This window comes from Haemorhous mexicanus, chromosome 13, assembly GCF_027477595.1.
Source record: "Haemorhous mexicanus isolate bHaeMex1 chromosome 13, bHaeMex1.pri, whole genome shotgun sequence".
NCBI lineage: Eukaryota > Metazoa > Chordata > Aves > Passeriformes > Fringillidae > Haemorhous > Haemorhous mexicanus.
In genome coordinates this window covers 12,235,474-12,258,459 of record NC_082353.1, presented here as the reverse complement: position 1 = coordinate 12,258,459, position 22,986 = coordinate 12,235,474, and positions in this window count along the sequence as shown.

Genomic DNA, 22,986 nt, shown 5'->3' with positions numbered 1-22,986 from the left:
TGCCACCTTCTCTCACGCTAACCATCCCACTGAGGTCAACCAGTGATTACACCTCTTTAAGAATAATCTAAGTGCATAAAACTTTACTGGATTGGATATATGGATGGAATTTTCAAACTTCAGAGAAATTGAGTCTGCAGACATCCTTTGGATGTTGAAATTTGTGCCTTTGAAAGTAAATAAAACTAAATTTATATGATCTGGACTGGAAAAAAGCCTTTCTATTTAGTCATATATTCTGTTTTAGAGGTGTTCACTAGAAGAACTTAATATTGAACACCTGTAGTGTGGGATTTACCAAAGAAATGTCATTGTAGGAAGTGGGTTGCACTGTCCTCCTGGTGTCTAGTCCTTGGTAAAATGTCAACTAAAATGGAAAGTGGAACATATGTTGACAAAAAGCAAAACTCTTTGCTGAACAAGGCAGACAAGCCAAGGTAACAATTAATGTTTGAAAATTATATATAATTCAAGATAAGTTTGTAATTTGTGAGTAATGTAACCATATTTATTCTGAAGACTAATTTGTGTCAACTAAATATGATCATCAGTTTAGAATCTATAGCAATTTGAACTTTAGGGATACTCCCTCATTTTCTAGCTTCACCTTTACACAAGCAGATCTAGAGAAGTGGTTTTGACTCCTTTCCCAAAAAGTTGAGCTTTCTTTTTTTTAGGGCACATATGTCATGTGTTTTGGGTTTTTTCCTGCTGCTTGAACAACAGTCTTTCTTTTTGTGAAATATGTTATATATGGCCTAAGACCTATAGCTATTATAGGTATAAAACAAAACTAATTTTAGTAAATCCATTGAGACATATGGTAAAAAATTCCATTGACAGCATGATGAATGTGTCTTATATTTGGCATAGCTTTAACATACCACTTTTTATTATTTTTCCAAAATAATCTCTCGCATAAGTAGGGCTGTAATCTAAGATTGTTTGCAATGGGAAGTGTGAATTGATCACAACATGCAAACAGGACTGTCTGCAGCCTGGAGCTGACAGTAATACTGTCTTTGAAGCTACTGTGTTTACTTTGAGGCCTTGCCCCAGGGACTGTATGAATTTGGTAAAAGAATTTGTTACCTTCCCAAAAGGCTGCTTCTGACAACTAAAGGTGCAAAATTCTCCCTGCTGGTTCTGAATTCTGGCTCCCCATGTAGTATCACATTGCATTAATGGCCAAACAATAGTCAAGAGCAGTTGTCATTCAATATAAGACACATTTTGAAATAATTCAGATTTGGAACTGATTTCAAAGGCAGTTAGATTTCTATAAGGAATTCATTTAAAAAACTGCCAGACACAAACAACTAGTTTGAATGCTGAACCAATTATTTGTATACATAGGCTGCATATTGAGATGGTTTTAAATTTGAACCAGTTCATCTGAAGCAGAATCAATTTGGTAAAGGTATCCAGCACATAACTGCTTCATTAAACAAGGCATTTTCCCTGCCACTTGCTGCCTTGCCACTGTAGTATCCATAAATCATCTGAAAAGACTTTTTCATATCACCGTGTATGATACAGCATTCCACTGTGGAGGTAAGAGTGAATGTAGTCCTCTGTGTTCCACATCATGCATAACAGGCTGTAGCAAAGTAATTTTATGCATTTCTCTTCTGCTCTCTGTATAAAGGAAAAATTTTTAAGTGCTATTTCATAGCAAGGAGGATGTTGGAGCTCTTCCCTGGGCCACTCTGCTAACTGTGTGTGTATATGTAAAAAACCAACTGTTTCCCAGTGTTTTTATTGACACAAAAAACTGTCCAGGACTTGGATACTCTGAGTGGCTTGAGAATCCATAAACAATGAGCTTAACTTTTAGTGTTAAATTGTTAAACATCTATACTTCTATGAAAAACTTTCCTTAGATTTTGATGACCTTTAAGAATAAGTTATGCCTGGTCTGGTTTTGGTTTTCTGGTTTTCCTCACATCATCCCAAAGAGAAACTTCACTTGGGTTCAGATGGAGCCAGCTCTGTGCAAATGGTGGCAGTGACCCCTTTGTCTAAGCACCAACTCTGACCCTGGCCAGATCAGCACAATGGTGCAAAGCTGTTTTCTGTGACCCGTCTGCTTGCAGGTGGATGGAAGGAGGTGTCTATTATGTGTCCTCCCTGGTTTGGCCCTCCTCACTTTCAGTAAATCATAGGAAACTATCTGCCATTATTTTTTCCATCTTGAAGGGAGATTGTGGGGTGTTTGCAATTGTAGGACCTCATGATCTAAGTTGGGGTCTTCAGTTGCATCTTATCTTATTAAAAGGGGCATCCTTCTTTTTTCTTGATGAAGATGAAGCAAAACAAATCACTTTCCATGTAGTAAACCACAGTGAAGTTAAGGGGAGGAAAAATTACAAGCCATGATAAATGTCAGCAGTCAATATTGTTTCTCTTTACAGAATCATAAACAAAATCATGCAACTAGTCTCTAAAAGGTCTCGATGACAGCTCTGGTAAATTTAAGCAATCTGGCTACAAAGATGAATAGTATTTTCCTGTTGCACATTCTCTCTCTCTCCCTGAAACTATTTAAATCTAATTAACCTAGTGTCAAACTCTCTGATTTCCCTCCAATGTTCTAACACAAGGCCTTAAACAATGTTGACTTTTTTTTTTAATACCGACTTCTCTTAAAATATTTGGTTTTAACATTTATCCTTTTATTTGCCTGCGACCAAAATAAACTATTATCTCAGTTATATGGCTATGACACTGAATCAGATGGTACCCACAGAAGAAAAACAGTTTTTTCTCTAGTACAGAAAGCATGTGTATACAATGGCTGTCTTGCTCTGGCTCAGCTTGGATATTAGCAACTCTTGTTTTTGCCAGTCTTTCATTTACTTCCACTGCGTGAAATTTCACTTCAGGAAAGCTAGTAAAAATTTTGTTATTAAGTTCAGTAAGGAAAAAATTACTACATACCTTTAGCTACAAAATACTAATTTTCTAGAGTTGTATAGGAATTCCCAGAATGACTGCCTATCTTCTCCTGAAGAATACTGAATTCTCTGCTGTCTGTAACCAAGGAGTCGGGAGAGTTGCCCTGGATGCACCTTGCTTCAGCATTTAGATCATTGATATTAAATTGGTTTTGTATCTGTTACTCCTTTGGGATAAAGAGATTTTATTCCCTTGCCCACTTTAGTTTGATTTTTAAGCTTTGAAAGGAGAAAAGGGTTTAAAGAAAGAATAGTATAAAGATGGATTTCCAAAGTATAAACTGGATTTCCAAATGGTTCCATTTTCTTAAGTGAAGTCTTGCAGTTGCTTGGCCTTTAGGCCAAATACCATAAAGGACTGAGAAACCCATAGTTATCTGGTTTGAAAATCTTTTGTTGACAGAACAAGCACAAAACAGCTGCAGCTCTTGTTCAAATTACTACATACCTACATAACTCTTTTGAAGAAATCAGTACTTATTTTCTTAATTCCCCAGTGAGTAAGAAAACCCAACAAAAACTGCAAAGAAACATCCTACAAGTATTAGATGTTGGAAACAAAAAAAGCCTGTAATAAAGGTATATTCTAGTAGGGTCCAGGTGAACACAAAGCTCACACAAACATCCTTTTAGTGAATATTTTTGGGGCTACCTCTACTTCTTTGAATGAAGAGCAATAAATTGAAAATATTTTTGAGCAGTAACTTAGTGGGAGAGATACATGCTGCTTAAGTATTCTTGTACAATTTAACAATGCAGGGAGTCTCTGTTTCAAACATATTTTCTTTTGAAGGGAGCAGAAATGTTGGACCTATTTTCCAGTTCATGTTAAGTATATGCTCATCAGTACTTTACCAAGGGGATCTGTGCTGTAAATTCCTGAAATAGCTATGAGCAGCCCTCTGCACTGTCCATGTTACGTGCAAGTGGGCTGGCAGTGAAGTACAGCTGATCCACAGAGGTAAAAAATAATTCAAATACTCCAGTCTCAAGACCTGCTTCTGCCTAGGCAGGACACCAACATCAAGGACTTCTGTTTGCTCTCACCTGCCTTAATACAGTGCAGCCAAGGGCAATTGAAATTTGTAGTGAATGTATTGTGTAAATTTATGTTCAGCCTTGCATTATTTATTTTTGGCAAATGCTTGATCAGTTATTTTCAGTTTAAAAAATGCACTGTCTCATCCTGCATCAGAAGGATGTTCTGTTTATTAAAGGACCTTATACCACTCTATTTCTTCATTCTGAGACTGAGCCCTGCCCTGTGATTTCTGTTGCAGCACACCTGTCAGAATTCATAGCTGAGAAGAGCTGAGTAAAGGAAAGCCCTTGCATAACTGGACAAATAATGTCAGCATCCTTTGCTATTGAAGTTTGAGTTAAGGTCTATGTCCTGTGGAACAGAAAAAGTGCTTTTACTCATGTCTTGTTTAACTTATTTTTTCTAATTTTTTTCTCTTATTTTCTACATCTGGTACCTTTTGTACAGCTGACCACCTGCTCTTATAGACCAAACCAGCTGTTTAACAATGTTGTATTGTTGGGATAAGATTTTTTCTTTTTTATTTCTCTGAAGTACTTAACAATTTTTAGCCTCTGATGCTCTTTAAGGTTCAAGTGCTTTTGAAGATAAGGCATATTGCAGACACAGCATGTGATGGAATAAGTGAACATAGAATGCACTTTAGTCTCTGTTTGATCTCTCTAGATGCTGATAATTGGTGGTGTCATTGTGGGGCTGACTGCAGCAGTAGCTGCCAAAGCAATGGAAATTGCTGTCAGGGGATTTGATACCAGGTGGAGTAAGAAAATATGGCTTAGAATCTAGACCACTGTTGACACTTTATAAAACATTCTGGTTAAAGTTCTGCTTTGCTGTGCACTGAAGCAAAACATTGTCATTCAAAACAATCTGGAAGATTTCTTTCTGTCTTCAGGTTACCAGAAATTGTAGTTAATTAATTGCTAAATAACACAAAATTCAAATTATCGATTTAAATATTCAGAAAAAGAGAACATAGTTTAAAATATGCTGCCTCCCAGGTCCAATTTAAGAAAAGCATTATCTTCCCCCTTCCTTCCTAGACTCAACTTTCCTCTGTTTTCCCTGCATATTAGACCCAGTCCATCCCAGTCCCTTTGAATATGGGGTTGTGTGCAGCTGTTTGACCCCACCCGTCATGGCTGTCCCTACCCCAGCAGGGGTCACCCCTGGGCTCCTGTTCCTCACCTGGAGAACTCCCTTGGGTAGCAGTGCAGGCTTCCAGGAGCGCCTCACCAGCTGCCTGTCTCCTCAGCACTCCACATATGTCCCTCTGTATCTCTTCCCATCTCCTGCCTCAGGAGCTGACATGTGTGAGCAGGGGTGCCCTGTGCTGCGCTGGCAGCTTTTGGAGGGTGAGAGGCTGTTTCTGTGGGTTTTGGAGCCAGCTGGATGGCACAGGCACTGCTCACACATGAACAGATTAAGCCCTCACGTACCAGATTTGCCTCACTGTACCAGGCAAATCATCCTCAGGGGATGATTTGCCTGGTACAGTGTTTTAAAGTGGTACTTGTATTAGTTCAGGTCTTATTCCAGGTAAGATTCTGCTTATGGCATTGGAGAGCTCAAACATATGTCCCCATTAGCATAAAATGCTTAGTGAAATATGCATGTATCTAGGTATTTACTAAACACTATTAGTAAGTAATGGCTTCATGATTGTTTTACCTCTTTTTAATCAGTGATTTAGAGTATTTGCTTTGCTAATGATTTCATAGTAATTTTCAATTCAGACTCAAAGTAATTAATTTGTTATATTTACTTCTGAAAGCACCCATGTATATGACATACCTCCCTATTTACCCTCTCTAGTAGTAAGAGTTACCATTTCTAATAAGAGTTATTAAACTTGTTTGGTTTGCTTTCTTAAATGTGAAATTGGAGAAGAAATCTTCAATTCTAAGCAGTAGGAGTATGATGGAGTCAGTGAAATAATGATCAGTAATTAAATGGAGCTGAGGTTTAGGAATAAGGTAGACATTACTCATCCTGCAGAATTTGACATTTTTCAGGTGTAGATTACACACTAGTATTTAGAAATAACTGATGTACAGGGAAAATACAAATAACATCAATTTTGCTCTAACAAATTAAAAAGTAGTCAACATTGCAGTAGGAAAGATTCTTTCCCTGAAGTCACTGCAAGTCTGTCAGGGAGTCCTTACAAAAGTGTTATGGGGTAATAAAGCAAAGTCTTTCATAAGCAATAAAACCACAAATTGGAATATTAGTCAGAGATAATTCTGTTTTATGCACTGTGACTTTTATAAGCATGGGAACATCCTTTTAAACAATGACATCCATAAATACTTTTAAACTAATTCCTTCATTAACAAAAATTTTGAGTGTTCAATTTGAGATATAGGAAAAGAAAAACCAATTCAGAGATTTGCCTATTTTCACAAATTTAAAGTAGGGGTATAGAACAGTTTTTAATATTAATGGTAGATTTAATGGGATTACCACTAAAATTAATATAATTTTCAGATGAGGACTAAATTCCAGTGTGATATGGAAAAGCAAAGTCGGGCAGTGTATAATGGTATGATGATATAAAAGTGCAACTATATGTTTGTGAAGACTCATTAGCTGAGGCAGTTTAAAATGTTGTTATTTCAGTATTTGTGAATTCACCCAAGAAGGATAAGTGTCACCAGGAACCAACCTGGGCTGTGAGCTGTGAAGCAGAATTCTTGCTTCCACTGTCCCCCAGGTAGGAGATCCCTGCAATGGCCTGTTCTGGAGAGCCAGCTACAGTATTTCAATTCTGCCTTGTATTGATGACTTCTGGGGCTGCCATACTTCATTATGATGTTGATTTACTCCAGGATGTGTATGGAAGCCAGCATGTGTGACCTCATATGAGATAAACCGGCGAGTTTAGTGTCCAGATGGCTATCCTGGAATGGTGTAATGAAAGAAAGAAACAAAAACTCAGGGTACAGTGTCCAAGGTCAGAATTCAATGTAAATTGTTTTCAGGGCATGGCATTAGGATTTGTTTGGGTTTTTTTTAATGTTCTGCTTTCATAATAATACTAAGGGATATTAGAGACGTACTTGCAAGGAATTTAAGTTTTGAAGGTATCACTATCTTCCTCCTTGGGATTGTCTAGAGTGCAGTTAATCTGTGAAACACATTGTGCAATGTGATTCTTATCAGACAATCATGAGGTGTTTTTTTCATTTGAAGAAGTACTTGATTTCTTATTCTCAAAAATAAGCACCATATGGTTTTGTAACCAGTTCCCTGACTGGCCTCTCAGCTCATTTAATCTCTGGCTTCCTGACAAAATTGCTGAATTTCTTTGGTCATGCATCAGAGTAAGCTATTAGTTTTATACAGAAAACTTAACTTGTAAAAGAAAGCTTTAGTAACTCATGTCTGTAGTAATATGCAAATTTGATTTACTAGCATGTATAAAGCAAGCATCAGATCTGTGGAGAACATGTGAAAAGTTTCCAACACATGAAAGCTTTGACAACTATTTATTTTGCTTTCTCATCAGGGTGTGGTGAACACTGGTTACAAGGACTTGCCAAGTAGAATGGCTACTCAAGCCAGTAGCCTTTTTTCCAACAACATCTTGAAATTATTAAAGCTGTTTCTCCTGAGAAAGAATATTTTTACTTTGAACAAAAGGACGATTTAGATTATAAAGCTATTGATCATGTCATTAGAGGAATTTGGGTAATAAAGGTAAGTTTCAACACTAAAACATTTTTGATAAAAAACATATAAAATGTGTTGTCTGAAAGCAGTGATTTTGTTAGGGAGTTAGTCATTCTGAGGAAATGTTATCATTCAATGTCTACATGATAATGTTGGGAAGGGAATTTCTTGCTGGTTTCAAGCAATAAAATATGGGGCAAAATACTTATAAAAATGTCGATACTCTAAAATTACTTCTGTCCTTTGAACTTGTGTTTTAAAAGGATGTGTTTTGAGAATCAGCCCATCTCCTGGGCTACTGAGCTCTGCCTTAGCAATTGAACTTCAAGTGCTTCCTAGAGTTTATGGACCCAAATGAGCACATATTTGAACACAGGAGCTGATAAATAGCAATAGGTGAGCTGTGTGTGATGCACAAAGGACTTCAAGTAGTGCAAGTACTTCAAAGGCCAAATGGTCTGGTGACACTTACTACATCATTGCCCCAAGGTCAGCAGAGGTGGAGCATTGCTAAAGACACAGTGGTTTTCTGCTGAAACAACCAGGGGTTTAGCCTGAGAATATCCAACATGTTTCGACCCTAATATGACATCATTAAGCTATACCCTGTGCATTATAGTCACAGCAGCCCTCATGCCTTCCTATAGCCTTCAGCCCCTTCTTTTGGAGGAGAAAAGGAACTACATATACAGTTAAATTAGGAGATAGCCTTAAGGGCTGTAAAAACTGATATTACTTGTGGGCTGACTGCACTTTTTTTGTATGCAAGATGTTTCTTGAGATAAACTGATTCTTTTTCAGTCGAGTTTATTTTGGATGTAGTCAAGAAGAAAAGTTAATTTCTGTAGTCGTGGTGAATTGAAGATTGACAGAAATCCATATTTGCCTGCAGGTAGCATTAAACCAAAGTACAGACATGCAAAACATCTAGGTATTGGCAGACTGGAAGTACTTTTCAGCTAAGGAAGTGTTTGCAAAGAGAAGCATATTCACGTTAAGTTTTTAAGGAACACAGTCTAGGATTTAGGTATGTTGTCTTTCTTAATGTTTTTCTGTGCTTTCTTTTGTGTTTGCTTTGAGTTTTTCTTGAATTTTTTGTTTGATTTTTGTTCTTCCCCCTTCAGTGGTAAGTGTATTACATCTGAAATATATATCAGGCCAAAACTGGATCAGTAGAAACACCAAATTGTTTTTAACAACTGTCTGCATTTAGTGGTTGGTAGTATTTTGCAGATCAAGGGTTATGTAATCAATAAAAGGTAAAGGCCAAATCCCGTTCTATTTACTCATGCACTGTTTTCAGAAGGACAAATAAGTCATCATGACAGAACTTTGCTGAAACAGCCAGCCCATCATATAAAGAAAGGTAAGATACAATAGGAATCCCTCATAATGATGATTTCTCTGCAACAGGAAGGTGTAAAACATTATTTCAATCACCTTTGCCAGGGGCAGCACTCTTTTCTATTAAAAAAAAAAATATATTAGCACAAGATCAGGAAGAGTCATATCCTTATAATCTAGGAAAATAATGAACACAATTGGAATTTATGTAAGAGGTACAAAAGAACTTATCTATATTTCTTGTTATCAGTTGGCATTTTGATGGTGAGCCATGCTAGGAATAATTATGTAAAAATCAAGTGAGCTTCTGAAAGGTAGTGTGGACTAACCTTGAAAAGCCACAGACAGTGGTAAGTCACGTTTGCTAATGTGTCCTGTTGCTTTCCAATTAAATTAAAGGCTAAAAATTCACTTTTTAGGGTCCTTGGTGAATCACCATATGCCTTGTGTTACCAATAAATTTACTCTGATATTAATTATGTATGAAGTAAAGAGCCAGTATAGTATAGGTTAGGAACCCAACCCAGGGCCAATTGAAATGAACATAGGCTGTTCTCAAAAGCTTTTGGATCAGGGCCTGTGGATACTGCATAACTCCAGATGTCATTATCTGTGCTGAAATATATGTATGGAATGGATAAATGAATCATATAGCAAGGTTTTGATTATGTTCAAGAGTATTCTTCTCGTAAACAAGATTGTTATGCACTTTACATTAAAAATAATGATGGAATGAAAGAATAATGCAAATGATAACAGAAAAGGATATGTATAGCCCAGCCTTTCAAGGGTTCAATACCTTCAAGACTCCTGTTCAAGTTGAATGAGTAACAGTAGAAATAGCTATTAGTTCAAGGAAGGCAAATTCTGGAAGTGTGAAAAGTTGATTTTAAAGGAGGAAAGCAGAGAAGAAAGTCTGTTTCACTCAGTCCTTAACCAAACTTTGTACAGCAGCTGAAAGTCCTCCCTTACCGTCTTCTCTAAGGGTCATGGACCTACCATGTTTTGTCCAAAGTATCAACCTTGTTTGAAGATCTTTTCTCTTAGATTAACAATGGGCAATTTTGTGTATATGTTTTAAAGTTTTTGTTAAAAACTTAAATGACAGTACAACTGAAAATTAAACTGTCATTTCTAAGAGTGAGATTGGAATATCTTGCTATTTTAGGCTTTGTCTTGATCAGAGAATTTAATTCTGTACAATGACTTGCTCAGAGCTTACTTGGGTATATTTAACAAAACCTTGTGCGAGTGATGACAAAATATGGCTCCAAGTAGAATATCACATTATCTTGGATTAATGAAATGATCTGGTCTTTTCCTAAAGAGGGAAAAACATTTCCTTAAACCACTAACACATATGGTCAAAGAGACTAGTACTGGAAGCAATAATATTTTCTTCCAACGAAGTGTTGTTGAACTGTTTGTGTGGTCTGCATCTTTTAACAACGTTCAGATGCTACACTGTGGTCTTTATTTCTACTAATGCAGTAAAGGTTTTGAAAAGCCACTGGGGAATTTATGACATATTTGATTTTGGAGTTTTTTTTGGTGGACAATTTCTCCATATTTGCCCAAGTGGAATATTTTTTATTTCATAAATTTAGTTTGGCAGTCCCATGTGCATCTGCTGAATCCTGGGGTACACGTTTTTTGTCACATTGGCCAAGAGTCTTTTATTCCAAAATTAGTTTTCTGGCAAAAACAATGTACACAAGTTATGCATGCAAAAGCATGAGCGGGAAATGCCTTCTGCTATCATGGGTGTCTGTGACAACTTCTGTGGAAGAAGGGTTTGGGTTCTACGTCTGTTTTTATTTTAAGATTAATAAAGAAAAGTGGTTTTTTACTCTAAGTGCATGTTTTTTTTCTTTATAGGTTTGGCAGGTATTTTAGGACTGATGCTTCTTTCTCCCAATCCTTTTTAAAATCAAATAGTTGGCAGATTTATTCTTGCTTGGAATAGTTGTTATCACACTACCCAGGGAGTCACACCTGGCCTTCCTTTGCCTCTAATACCAGAAATTGTATTTATTATTCCCAAGTGTATTGTCTGCTGCCTTCTTCTCTCATATGCTTCACTATGACAGATTTGAGTTCCATTTCATTAAAAGGGACCTACAGGAAATCAAAACTAGGTTAATAACTTCCCCAAAATGAATTACAAATGAGATTACAATTTTAGGTCCTGCCTCAAAACTTTTACTTCTGGCACTAACTGATTTTTTTTTTCAGATTTACTTTAAATTTGTGATGCATATTCATGCACAAAGGATTGTATAGTAATCATATAGGAATGCCAACATAAGCATCAACTTCATGTTTATACCCATTGTCTCTACAGCAAATATACATAATTTTGTGAGTGATGGCAAAAGAAGAAAAAGTTTAATAGAATTAATGGAATAGTGATGATTGATGATAAATTTTGGGGCAACCTCAGGTATGTCTGTCTGTATCCTTTGCTTTTCCCTCTGCATAGGATGAGCTTCTTTCTGCCTGATTAGTCCAAAAAAGCGTACACCTCCCAAATAAGGGAGAGTGTTTCATCAGTTGATGAAGCTACTAGGTTAAATCTTACATCTGGGCATGGGTTTGTCATGCTGATTAGCACTCCACACTTACCTGTCTGTTATTTGAGCAGATGCAACAGATTTTTATAAACTAACTAGCTGGTTTCTGAGTCATAATTTGTGGTGAAAAAAGAGACCCTGAATCACAATTTAATATGTTCAGTGATTAAAGTTAAGAAATTTCATTTTAGCATTTCTCTAAAATACTCCCCAAAACTGCATGTAGGGAGAAAGTCTGCAGCCACAGAAAAGAAAGAGTTGGGAAACCTATGGAATAGATAGAGCTTACAGCAGCAGTATGGGTTCTGTTTATTAGAATATGGAAGACTATTGACACATTAAAGAGATTATGGGGTAGTTTTCAAAACACAAGACTGGGAAAAGCAGGTAAATTAGACAACATAATTGAGCATGAAGATCTGTAGCTCTCAAAATAAAACCAAGGTAGAATTTGTTCAATAGCTAAGTAACCCAAAGCTACGAGGGTGGTCTTGGCTAGTAAAATGAGTAATATGAGCAAGTAAAGAGCTGGATCCTGAGTGAAATATTAGTGCTACAAGCAGTGAGGAACAAGGCATTTGTGCAGAATCAGGCCTTCTTGAAAAACAGCCCTCTAGGAAAGCCATTCACTTATATGGGCAAATATTTCTCATCCTTCTTCATTAGACCATGGAATCTGGTATCCCTAGGGCCAGGGAAACAATTTTATAGCCTTTTTGTTTTCTACTGTCCTTATTTGAGCATATTCCTTTGACTGTGCTGTTTCATTCAAGAGAAAACAGCTTTGCATTTCCAATTCTACAATGTTCAGTCAGTTACAAAAGCAGCTGTACTCATCAAAGAACTTAATTTGCTCAGGTACTGATCTCTAGCTACTTTAGAGTTTATCAGGACACCATATTTACCTTTATTTGCTATTTTTAAATCCATATCCAGATGCATGTGTTGTTCAAAACTTATTAAAACTGAGATATTTCTTATTAGAGGTAGAACATAACTGGCATTCATCTTTACTAATACAGAGAAAGGAAGTATTTTGGGAAGACGACAACCTGATAGTAATCAGAGCTGAACTGGTTTTTACCTGCCCTTAAGGCTTCCAACATCCTAGAAAATTGTTCAGCACTTACTCTGGAAGAAATGAGGTGTTGAATTTCATTAATTCTTTAAAGTTTTTCAAATGGTACCATCACTGGAAAAAAATCTGATGGATGTCCTGGGACTTGTCAGAAGGTTACATAAGGAGTAAAATCACTGAAGCTAACTTTTTTCAGTTGTCTTACAAATGATACTTGAGAGGTGTTCTGGGAAATTTGTGTTGCTTCTTGTGTTGCATCCTTTCCACAGGCCATAGTAAAAGCCACAACGATGCAATCATACAGCTACTCTGTTTAAGCCCAGATTTCCTCAGGGCACAATATCTACAAACCTGCTCCATCTCAGGATTGTTCCTATCCTTATGTGACAGTTTCCCTTCTCTCAGCTTGAAGCCTTTGGGCTTAGACTCCTGAAAAGGAGTCTAAGCCCAAATATTTCTTGCATGTACCAGCCAACACATGGTCTTTGGCCTTTGCAAATGTTCCAAGAATGTTGTTGAATGGTTATGATTTGAGCATCATGGATTTTTCTGACTATATTGTTTTGGATCATACTTTCAAATCCTTCAGTGATGTAGGTTAAAAGACAGTTTATTATTTAAAATTTTCACCATGTGCTCTTCAAACATCAAAAGGATAACTGCATGTTTACTAAATGAGGTCATGTAGGAATTTTAGAGAATTTTTTATATCAAAATATCTAAAATCAAAATGTGAGAGAATCAGAACTTCATATTTACTTTGATCAAATATAAAAATTCTACCCATGAAGAATATAATGGCTAAAACATTTTTAAATGCATGCAGTGCAGGGCAGGGCTAATCTAGCAAAGGTATTTTTTTCATCTTTCAACTTGAACTAATGTGCTAAGGATTTTTCTATAAGGGCAGAGTATTGAGAAATAAGCCTGAAAACCATAAAGACTAAGGCAGTAATTGAGGCATTTTAAACTAATATTAGAAAACAATACATCAGTGTTGATGATAATTGAAAACATGTACTCAAATATATGTCAATGGATCCTGGAGCTGAATTGCTGGGATGCTAATTAGTTTCATAGTTGCTCGCTGAATTAGTGTCATAAAAAAATACAGAAACCAGAAAATGTTGAGAGTAGTGTGCAGAAGTCTAATAATCAAAAACGGATATTCACTCACAATATCAAAGAAGAAATCTTTCATCTTGAAAGACAAACTATTTGTTCTCAGTCCTCCTGGCAATTATAAAATAGTTTAAAGTATATAAATTCTACATAGTTGATTTTTTTTTTCCTTTGACTTTTTTACTTAATGTATTTGAGCTCAGTTGTGTGCTGTGCAGGAGGGATGGCAGGGCTGTCCACTCAGAACACTTCTGGATCTGGGAATACCCCTGGTACCATTGAGGTGTCAAAACTTCAGCAGCAAGCAGCAGCAGAAGCACTGAAATCTTCAGCAGAAGTTCTGGGCATGGCTCTGGGTGGCACAATGAGCATGTGCACTTCTTGTAAGGTACACATGCTCAATCCACAGCATCCTTGTTATTGATTAATTACTGTTCTTTGAGAGGATAGGAAAATATATAGTATGAAGACATGAATTCCTAAAGGTGGCACTTGTATCTAAGGGGCAAAAGATCTTAATTGCTGGTAAAAAGTTTGTTTTGTTCAAATCAAAGATTGTTAATTGTTCACCAATGAAAAATTGGTGTTTAAAAAAGCAACAATCTAGTTAGATGTTTTTGGAACTTCCCATTTGTTTTCTTACATGAAACGATTTTCTTGTTATGAATTTGCCAGCTGCCTCAGTTGATCTAAATTAAAATAAATTTATGGGAAAAGCAACACTTGAAAATTTTAAGCTAGTTTTAATGCTGATTTGTTAAGGAGGACTTTGTATCCAATACTATGGAGGCCAATAGAAATTCTCAAAAGTTGAGTCTGAAACTTGGTAAGAGAGAAGAGGGGAAGGCACTAGTCTACCAGTTTGTCACTTAGATTGTGACAGTCTTCTAAAGCATCCAGAGCTGTTTTGCCTGCCTTGATTCTCTGTAGGCAAAATGTGTTTGGAAACTCTGGCGAGTGCATCCACACAACTCTCTCCCATCCATGAGAAACAGTGGCTTCAAAGGAGCTGTTCTGGCTCTGTTTCTTACAAGCTGTCATCCCAAAATGTTCTAGCAGTGTATTTTTGGAAAAGACTTAAATTAGGTTAAAATTTCCTATAACTATTATATTTCTAATTCATTGTATGAAGAGGAAAACAACATAAGTAAACAGTCCTTTCTTGCTCAATGGTCTGTTTATGTTTGGAGTATGAAACACAATGTAATATTTTATTTTGGATCTAAATAATTTAATTTTGCAGGTCTTACCATTGCAAAATGAATTGAAATCTCTGACCTTCCTCAGCCTGTAGCTGCATTTCACAGTCTGGTTGGTTTGGCAGCCGCAACTCTTACATGAACCGACAAGTGTGGAATTGAACGTTCACCCTTCTGCCAGTGTTCTCAAGATTGTGGCATACCTGGGCACTGTATTGGGGTGTAGTTTCTGTGCTTCTTTAGTGACTCTTGTAAAATTGCTGGGTACTATACTGTAGTCTGTCATATGAAATTTAGAATGCTGTTCATTAGAGGCCCTTTTTTCTTTTCCCCAAAATTCAGCTGGCTCCTAGGAGGAGCCAGGGCATAATTATCTAAGGCCCTTTACAAGGGAAGCAGTCTTATACAATTTAGCTTAACAAATTTGGTAGGACTGGAATACAAGAGATTTGTGTTGATTAGGAGAGATGCTGATGTTGGTCTCAAGGATTTTTTTTTTTCTTGATTTGCTGAACAGTGTTTGTTTAACTGAGACTCTGACTTAGATTCCATAGAGCTTTATTCCTAAGAGACTCATGTGAGCAATTGTTGGCTAGAGGAATTGTAGAAAGAGATCTTTTAGGTCCCTAAGTAGCAATTATTTCCTACTGTGAAGTTATACAGCTATTCAAACTTCACGTTTTGTGTAACTGATGTCTCATTTGATATTACAAAGAAATCATATCAAACTGCTTTTGTTTTCTCATAATTAACAAGGCTGATAGAAGGAGTCACAGACAAGAAAAGGAGCTGGAGTATTTCCATTTCTGAGAATTCCTTCAAAAAAAGTCCTAAATTTTTGTCTTCTATCTGAAATTGGTGGATCTTTTCTTCAGCTTAACTAATTACCAAGAAGACCAATATTTTTGGTATTTTTATTCTGTACTGTACCTTGTCTTAATTTCCAGTGCTTTAGCATTAAAAATATTTTAGTGCTAAAGGCAATACAGCATTAGAGCAGCCACGCTCCCTTCCAGGGCTGCTGAACTCGGCACCATTTCTTCCCTGGGCACCACTAGCTGCCTTGCTGGCAGCATTCATGGCTAGTATCATCAGTTTTTGCATTGGGTCCAAGCTGCACCCCTGGATTAGTACCCTCTCTTGGTGTTACAGGATTCTTTTCAATTCTGGTCCCCAGAGGGCAATACTTGAACCATTTCATTGCAAATGCACGTTTTTTGCATGCACATCCAGCACTTGCTGAGTACTCTCCACAAGGGAGTCTTGCATGTCAACGGAAAAAATTGGCATAAACTATGAGGAATCAATGAAGCACTCTGCAGAATGTTTATCTAGCCCTATGGAAATTCCTTAAAAAGTCTGCAAGACCTTGTAGTATCCCACTAACCACACTGCAGAGATCCAAAACTTTCTAGCCAGCAGCAATGCTGTAAAACAAGCTGTGGATGTTTATCTAGTCAGATGTATCTGTAATCCTAGCCATTGCTTTAACTCTGGACTGGTTTTGGAAAGAATAAGTGAGTAAGGGTCTTGTCCTGCAAAGTAACAAATTATTTCAGCTCCTATTATGCCTGTAAAATCTTTGAGCAAAAATTCTAAAGGCATATTTGCTTACATGACCAAACCCAATAGAGGTCATAGGTAACAATCTGCTGCTAACTGGGTGATTAAATGAACTTTTATTTGCTTTTATTTCACTTAGTAAATATTTTAGGAATTATATCATTTCTTGAAATATTAGTTCAATTTTTATTTCCCTTATGTGGTGCATACTAGATTGTAGGGGCTGACAGCTGTAGGTGGAGCAGCTATGCCTGTTACTCAAATATCAAACAGTCACTCTGGCTGAACCTTGTGTGCAGAAGGTTTTTTGACACCAGTCTTGACAATTGTGGATGTCTTGATTGGCTCCTCTCGATGGAGCTATCTTGTGTGTGGTAAGGAAATTCCACTAGCTTGCATTGTGTGTGTGGTAAGGAAATTCCACTAGCTTGTCCTCTTTTCTGTGTGAAAAAAGACAAAGGCATCTACTTAGGAAACTTTTACAAATAAGATGTTGCAGGAGATTGGATGACTGGACTGGCTCTGTGACAGAATTTTGCTCATATTGGTAGTATAACTAATGAATTTACGACAACTGGATATATATGTCTGGTGAGTTTTCTAGAATTAAAATTTGGCAAAAAAACTCCTAAAATGCCAATGATAGCAAAGAAATCAAAGTATGTCTGGGTTGCATGATGTATAACACTGTAGAGATAGCCAGCCAAATAAAGGGTTGCAAGCAGTATATATGTTCTAGGAGAGCTCTTCTTCATTTTTACCCTGCTTTTTAGTAGCTCCTTTACCCAGAGCTCCAGCACTTCTGCATGTCACTTCACTGAACAGTGTGAATGTGCCATCACTTCAGTTCTGGCTGGTCACACCCTGGGTCATGACTGGCACTCACATGTTGGCATGGATTACAAACCACTGGCCTTGAGAGAGTAGATTCCTTCTGGCTGAAGTGGTGTTCTTATGCCATAAGAGAACTTGGACATTTTTGCACAAGTTCTAGCCCTGCTGTATGTAAACAGTTCCTAGTACACTAAATCTGGCAACTGAATTTTAACAACAACTAGAAAAATAACAGCAATGTGATTTACTTGTGAAACCAGCCATGCAAGTTAATATTTTATAAAACACTGAATGGCCTTCACTGAAAGATCTCACCCAGCAACTGGCCTTGAGGAAGTGCGAAATGTGCTGTTTCATAACGTGCAAGATGGGAAATGTTATTTAAACAAAGAACATCTTTGTTTCACTAGGGAAAAATGTTAAGGTAGTTTAAGGAGGAGAAGAGAAATAATTTAAAAATGTCTGAAAAACAAAATTTTCTCCAAAGCATATCTGAAAATCTGTTTGAAATGTAATTGTTATGCCAAGTGGGATCTTGAGGCTTTAAAAAAAAAAAAGGCAATGTAATATTAAACTGTTGAACTATTTCTGTATCAGCTTCACAGCTTGTTAAAGTAAACTTTAATGAGCTGAAAAATAATGCAGTCTGACTTCCCAAACAAACTACATGGGAACTTAGAGCAAACGAACAAATGAACTATTTATTTTGGGATTCTTTTAATGGACTTGGAACTGTTGTTTTGACCAATATAGTCATTTAGTATATTCACATTTGGGCTTGATCTTTGCCAAATGTCAGTTTTGGGTGGATATGGCACAGCATCTACAGCATGAAGGAAACCTATGAAAATTGTTGGAACTTGCACTGACGCTGGCTTAGACCAAGTTATTGAAGAGATAAAGGAGTCTGATTCTATCGTTACCCTGGGTGAGAGTTCAGATATTTGCTGTTCAAATTACTCCACAACAGGCTTTCCAAGCTACCTCACATCCTGAGTAACATTGAATATTTCACTATTCACTTCACATTAATCATGTTAAAATCTTGTTCCCGCTTCCTTTGCATTTATCCTATTCACACTTATAATCCAAATATTAAAATTGTTAAATACCTCTTCTTTCCTTATATGTCATCTGTATCTCATCTGATGTTAGCAGTCGTTCCTTTTTTGGTTTTGCCCATAGATACAGACCTTTACAACTATTAGCTTCAGAGCCTACATCTTGATAGTTACTACAGTGCTCATTCTTCTGTAATACAGCATTAGGCAAAAGGGTTCCTCAAGCCCCTAAGACTTTCATCAAGTTCACACAATTTGTCATACTGTGAAATTTTGAGGTTTTGCAGTTGATGTGTATTCCACCTCCCATGTAAGTCAGTCTTGTTCTTTGTGATTAGACTTTAATCAATAATGACTCACTTGATGTCTGTGAACTCTTCTGGAAGTTTTCCTCATCTTTAAAAGTAATGAAGGCTTTCAGTGCAGGACTGGGAACAGTGGAAATAGCAAGAACTGGACACAAACCTAAATGGTTTTGGTTTTTTACCCTTTGAATAGTAGTGGTTTATAACAAAGAAATGTGAGATGAGGTCACTGACGTTACTTTACTGGGCCTCCCTCATTGTGTTAATTCTCATTAAAAAAACCCTCCCAAACGTGCTTTTCCTAAAAATGGGTAACCCAGTACTGCCAAGATTTAGGCAGGGTAATCAGCTACTCAGTCTGAGATTTCTCCAAGAATGGCAAACTTTGGCTAACATCCATTTTCAATTGCAACAATAACAGAAAAGCTCGTGTCATGGCGTTTCAGGACAGTTATTCTGTAGCATAAATATACATGGAAAATATGAATGGAAATCAGGAAACATTCTGTTTTCATGCATCCCATCTACAGCACAGTATAAGCCACTAAGTTGAAATATGCCAGCTAATCGTTCCTCTTTCATTATAAAAAATTACAAATGCCTATGAAGGCATGTGAACAAAAGACAATGGTTCCAAATATGTAGCAGACAATCCTCAAATATAATAGTTTTTGTACACTGAATTGCCTGAAGCAATTGAGCAGCTGCTATGTAGCCAGCTGAAATGTTCTGCACCTCTGCTGAAGCCCGAGGGGAAGCCTGGGTCTTCTGTGCCCTAAGTCACAGGCGTTGGAGGTGCTGTGCATCCCTACAGCTGGAATGAAGCTGACTTCTCCAGCTGACCCAAGAATACAGTTGGCTTCTTTCAGAGGCAGCTGCACGCAGCCCGTAGCCAAATGAATGGGTCACCACAATGAGGGGCCTCTGAGAGGAGAGGGATATGGAAAAAAAGGATGAGAATTGCCAAAGTGCCTCCCCCAGCAAAGCAGGCTGCTGGAGAAAGTAATGTTAAGTGCAGTTCATTTGGTATAGTCACATGAAAAAAATCCAGCAGAAAACACTCAAAGTCTTAGAAATTTTGATAAAAATAGAAATGTTTAGAAATGTTGATATACTCTTCCCCTGAAGATTAAAGAAATTATTTTTAAAAGGGTCGGGGGCTTTACTTGTAATAAAATTGTGAATTCCAAGTAGAATGCTGCATTGTTAAAAATATGCACATAAAATTTTCAGTGTTTAGGGTGTTAATGATTTGTGGTTTTAATTTTCACTCACTTAATGGTCTCTTTTGGATATTTTTTTTTTTTGTATAATCCTGAGTTTGTAAGGAGGGCAAATATTTCCTAATATATTTAACACTTCATAAGTAAAGAAGGCTGTAAGAGCTGTGATAATGTCTCTGGAGATGCATATGAGCTGCAGCATTAGGAGGAAAGACAAAGATGGCTCTATAGTACCTCTGCCTTTCACTTCCTTCTGACGCGGTCAACTATTAAATTAAAGACTATGTAGGCCATTGACAGGTGGGGATGTGGTCATTTAAACAGCACTTTTTCAGATCTTTGTATCACCTTGCACACACTGTATTTCCCTCACAAAATTCTTCACTGGTTTATCTGGTTTAGAGCTGCTTTGCACTGCTGGACCCAGCTTTAATGGATGGGAGTCAATCTAGATGACTTTATTCTAAGCAACTATGCAGGGGTAGATAATAAAGGAAGATTTACAAGCTAAGTTTAGTACCGTGAGATCTTGAATTTACTGTTTCTAGAAGGCTCAATTCAAATGCTTTCACTGACAATCTTAAAATGTTTGACTCACTGTTTATCCTATAAACTCAGATTGGAAAGACAAGATTATCTATCTGTTTCATGAACATCTGAATTAGGTGTATTTTCATTGCTGTCAATGAGGATAATCTGCTTGTGTTGATGTATTCGATGCTGTAAGTTTGTTAACATTACATTTCCATGGACTTAAAAACTTGAAACAGCAGGGAAATCAGACATTTTTGTATAAGACTGCTTTTATTCCCTTCTATGCTCAAAGTAGACCTATGGTTGCCCTAGACCATGTTGCTCTCCATGTAACAGTACACTAAATTCCTTTGGCTCATGCTGCTCAGTCACTTGGAGGACTCTTGCAGAAGATAGAGAAATGGGTACAGCCAAACGTTCTTCCCCCATTCTTCTCAGGTTGCCACGCTCCTGGGAAGCAGAGCCACCCCTGTAAGTTAGAAAGGTCAAGAGAAATGGAAGTTTTAACATGGTACTGATTTTAATACAGACTCTAGGAGACTGAACAAATGTACAGGCAGTTAAGCTTGACTTTACTGGGCAAACTGTGAACAACTTTAGGAAAAAAAAAATTGGTAGGCACATGGGCAGAGAGAATAGCACTGCTTATGTAGATATTTCACAAGCCTATTAAGAGTTCCTTGAAGGAGTCAATGAGCATGAGGAGGACAAGGGAAATCTATTTGATACTGCTGGTGCTAAAGCTCTAAACTAAGCCTTGTATTTTTATCAATAGTGTTACTCTAGAAATATACATTTCATGACCAGCATAGTTAGAGGTTTTAGGAATTACAAGCAATTTTTAGAGTTGTGTTCTATCTTAAGTGGTGGAATCTCTTGAATAATTTAAAACTTCATTCCTGGTGCTACAATGGATTGGGTGTAAATGGAGTGCTTCTTGCATGCAGAGCCATGGAACTGAGAAGCTGATCAGAACAGATACTGGAGGTTTGGCCTGTAAGTGAGCAGTGTTGAAATACTCTGTGGTATAACATAATGCACGTCATCCTCAGATCCCACACATGGGCTCTGTTTAGTGACCTCACCACGGCCTTGCGTAACACTGCCTCTTCAGTCTTAGGAGTATTTATTTTTATGATATCTTGCATAGAGAATGCATGAAATTTTTTCAATAGTTTTCATTAGCACATGGAACTGCCAAGACTGGATTCTAGGTTTGAACACCAACAGATGGATTTAATTTTTTCATTCAGATGAAACAACAAACTGTCATCATTTATTGTATGCTTGATTAATGTGCTTTGGTGTTGTCTTGATAACTTGAAGCAGTGGCTTTTCCTTTTATAATAACACATTTTGTAATATATTTCCTTTTTGTCTGAGATACAGACTTGGCTCTGGTCACTGGTGCAAATGACACAGTAAACTCAGCAGCACAGGAAGATCCCAATTCTGTTACCGGTAGCATGCCAATACTGGAACTTTGGAAACCAAAACAAGGTACTGAAAGACAACGGCAGAGTTTAGTACAGAGTTAGTTATGATATATTAATTTCTTACAAGAAAAGTGCCAACATATAGAAATATAAACTAGAAATGTATTTTCTAAATCAATGCCTCAAAGATGAATATACATAGGCACATGTTTAGCTGAAAATGACCACTGCCTATATAGAAAGAGCAGAACTTTGCAGAGGCCTAGAAAACCAAATCCTGGCCATTGCCATCAGACCATCCATATTGCATGTTACCTTGATTGTTTGAATCTACTGTGTTAGTTTTCATGGGCTTCAAAAAATACAAGCTTTTTTTTTTTTTTTTTTGTTTCTTACTCCATTTTTTTTCAATGAATTCTTTTAAAAAGAGCAAAATCAGCTCAGCCATGCCTACCTTAGAGAGCATTCTGCATTCAGGAGTTTGACACTATAATTTTTTTGGCCAATTCCCTGGCAGCTGCTTCAGGCATTGGTTTTAAAACAGTTTTCTGGAAAAAGTAAGTCAGATTCAAAAAAAAAGAGGAAGCTTTTGGTGATGTAAAGCTTTCTACATTGTATTTTTTTGCCAACAAAGTCACAAGAGAATAGAATCCAAGCACTTTTGTATTCTTAACCAACTCAGGTATGCAGAGCAAAGCCAATACCGTCACCACACTCAGATACGTGTGAGGTTAAAAGAGGAACGTGATACAACTGCCTCAAGTAGACTGAAGTGTGTTATGTGATGCTTCTGACAATGGAAGCTGTATCAAGTTCCTTCCTTGTCTGCTGTAAACATGAAAAAAAAAAAAGACTGTAGCATTAATTCTGCCCCAAGGAAACCTGCAAACAGAAAAACTATACTGCATGTTTCAGCCACATCGACTAATCACTAGAAAATGCAGTTTCAGGTCAGCTGAAATTCACGCTGCATTTGGCAAACAATTTAGTCATGAAACTGAAAACTCAAAACTTATTTTTGAAAGGAATAAAACATTATG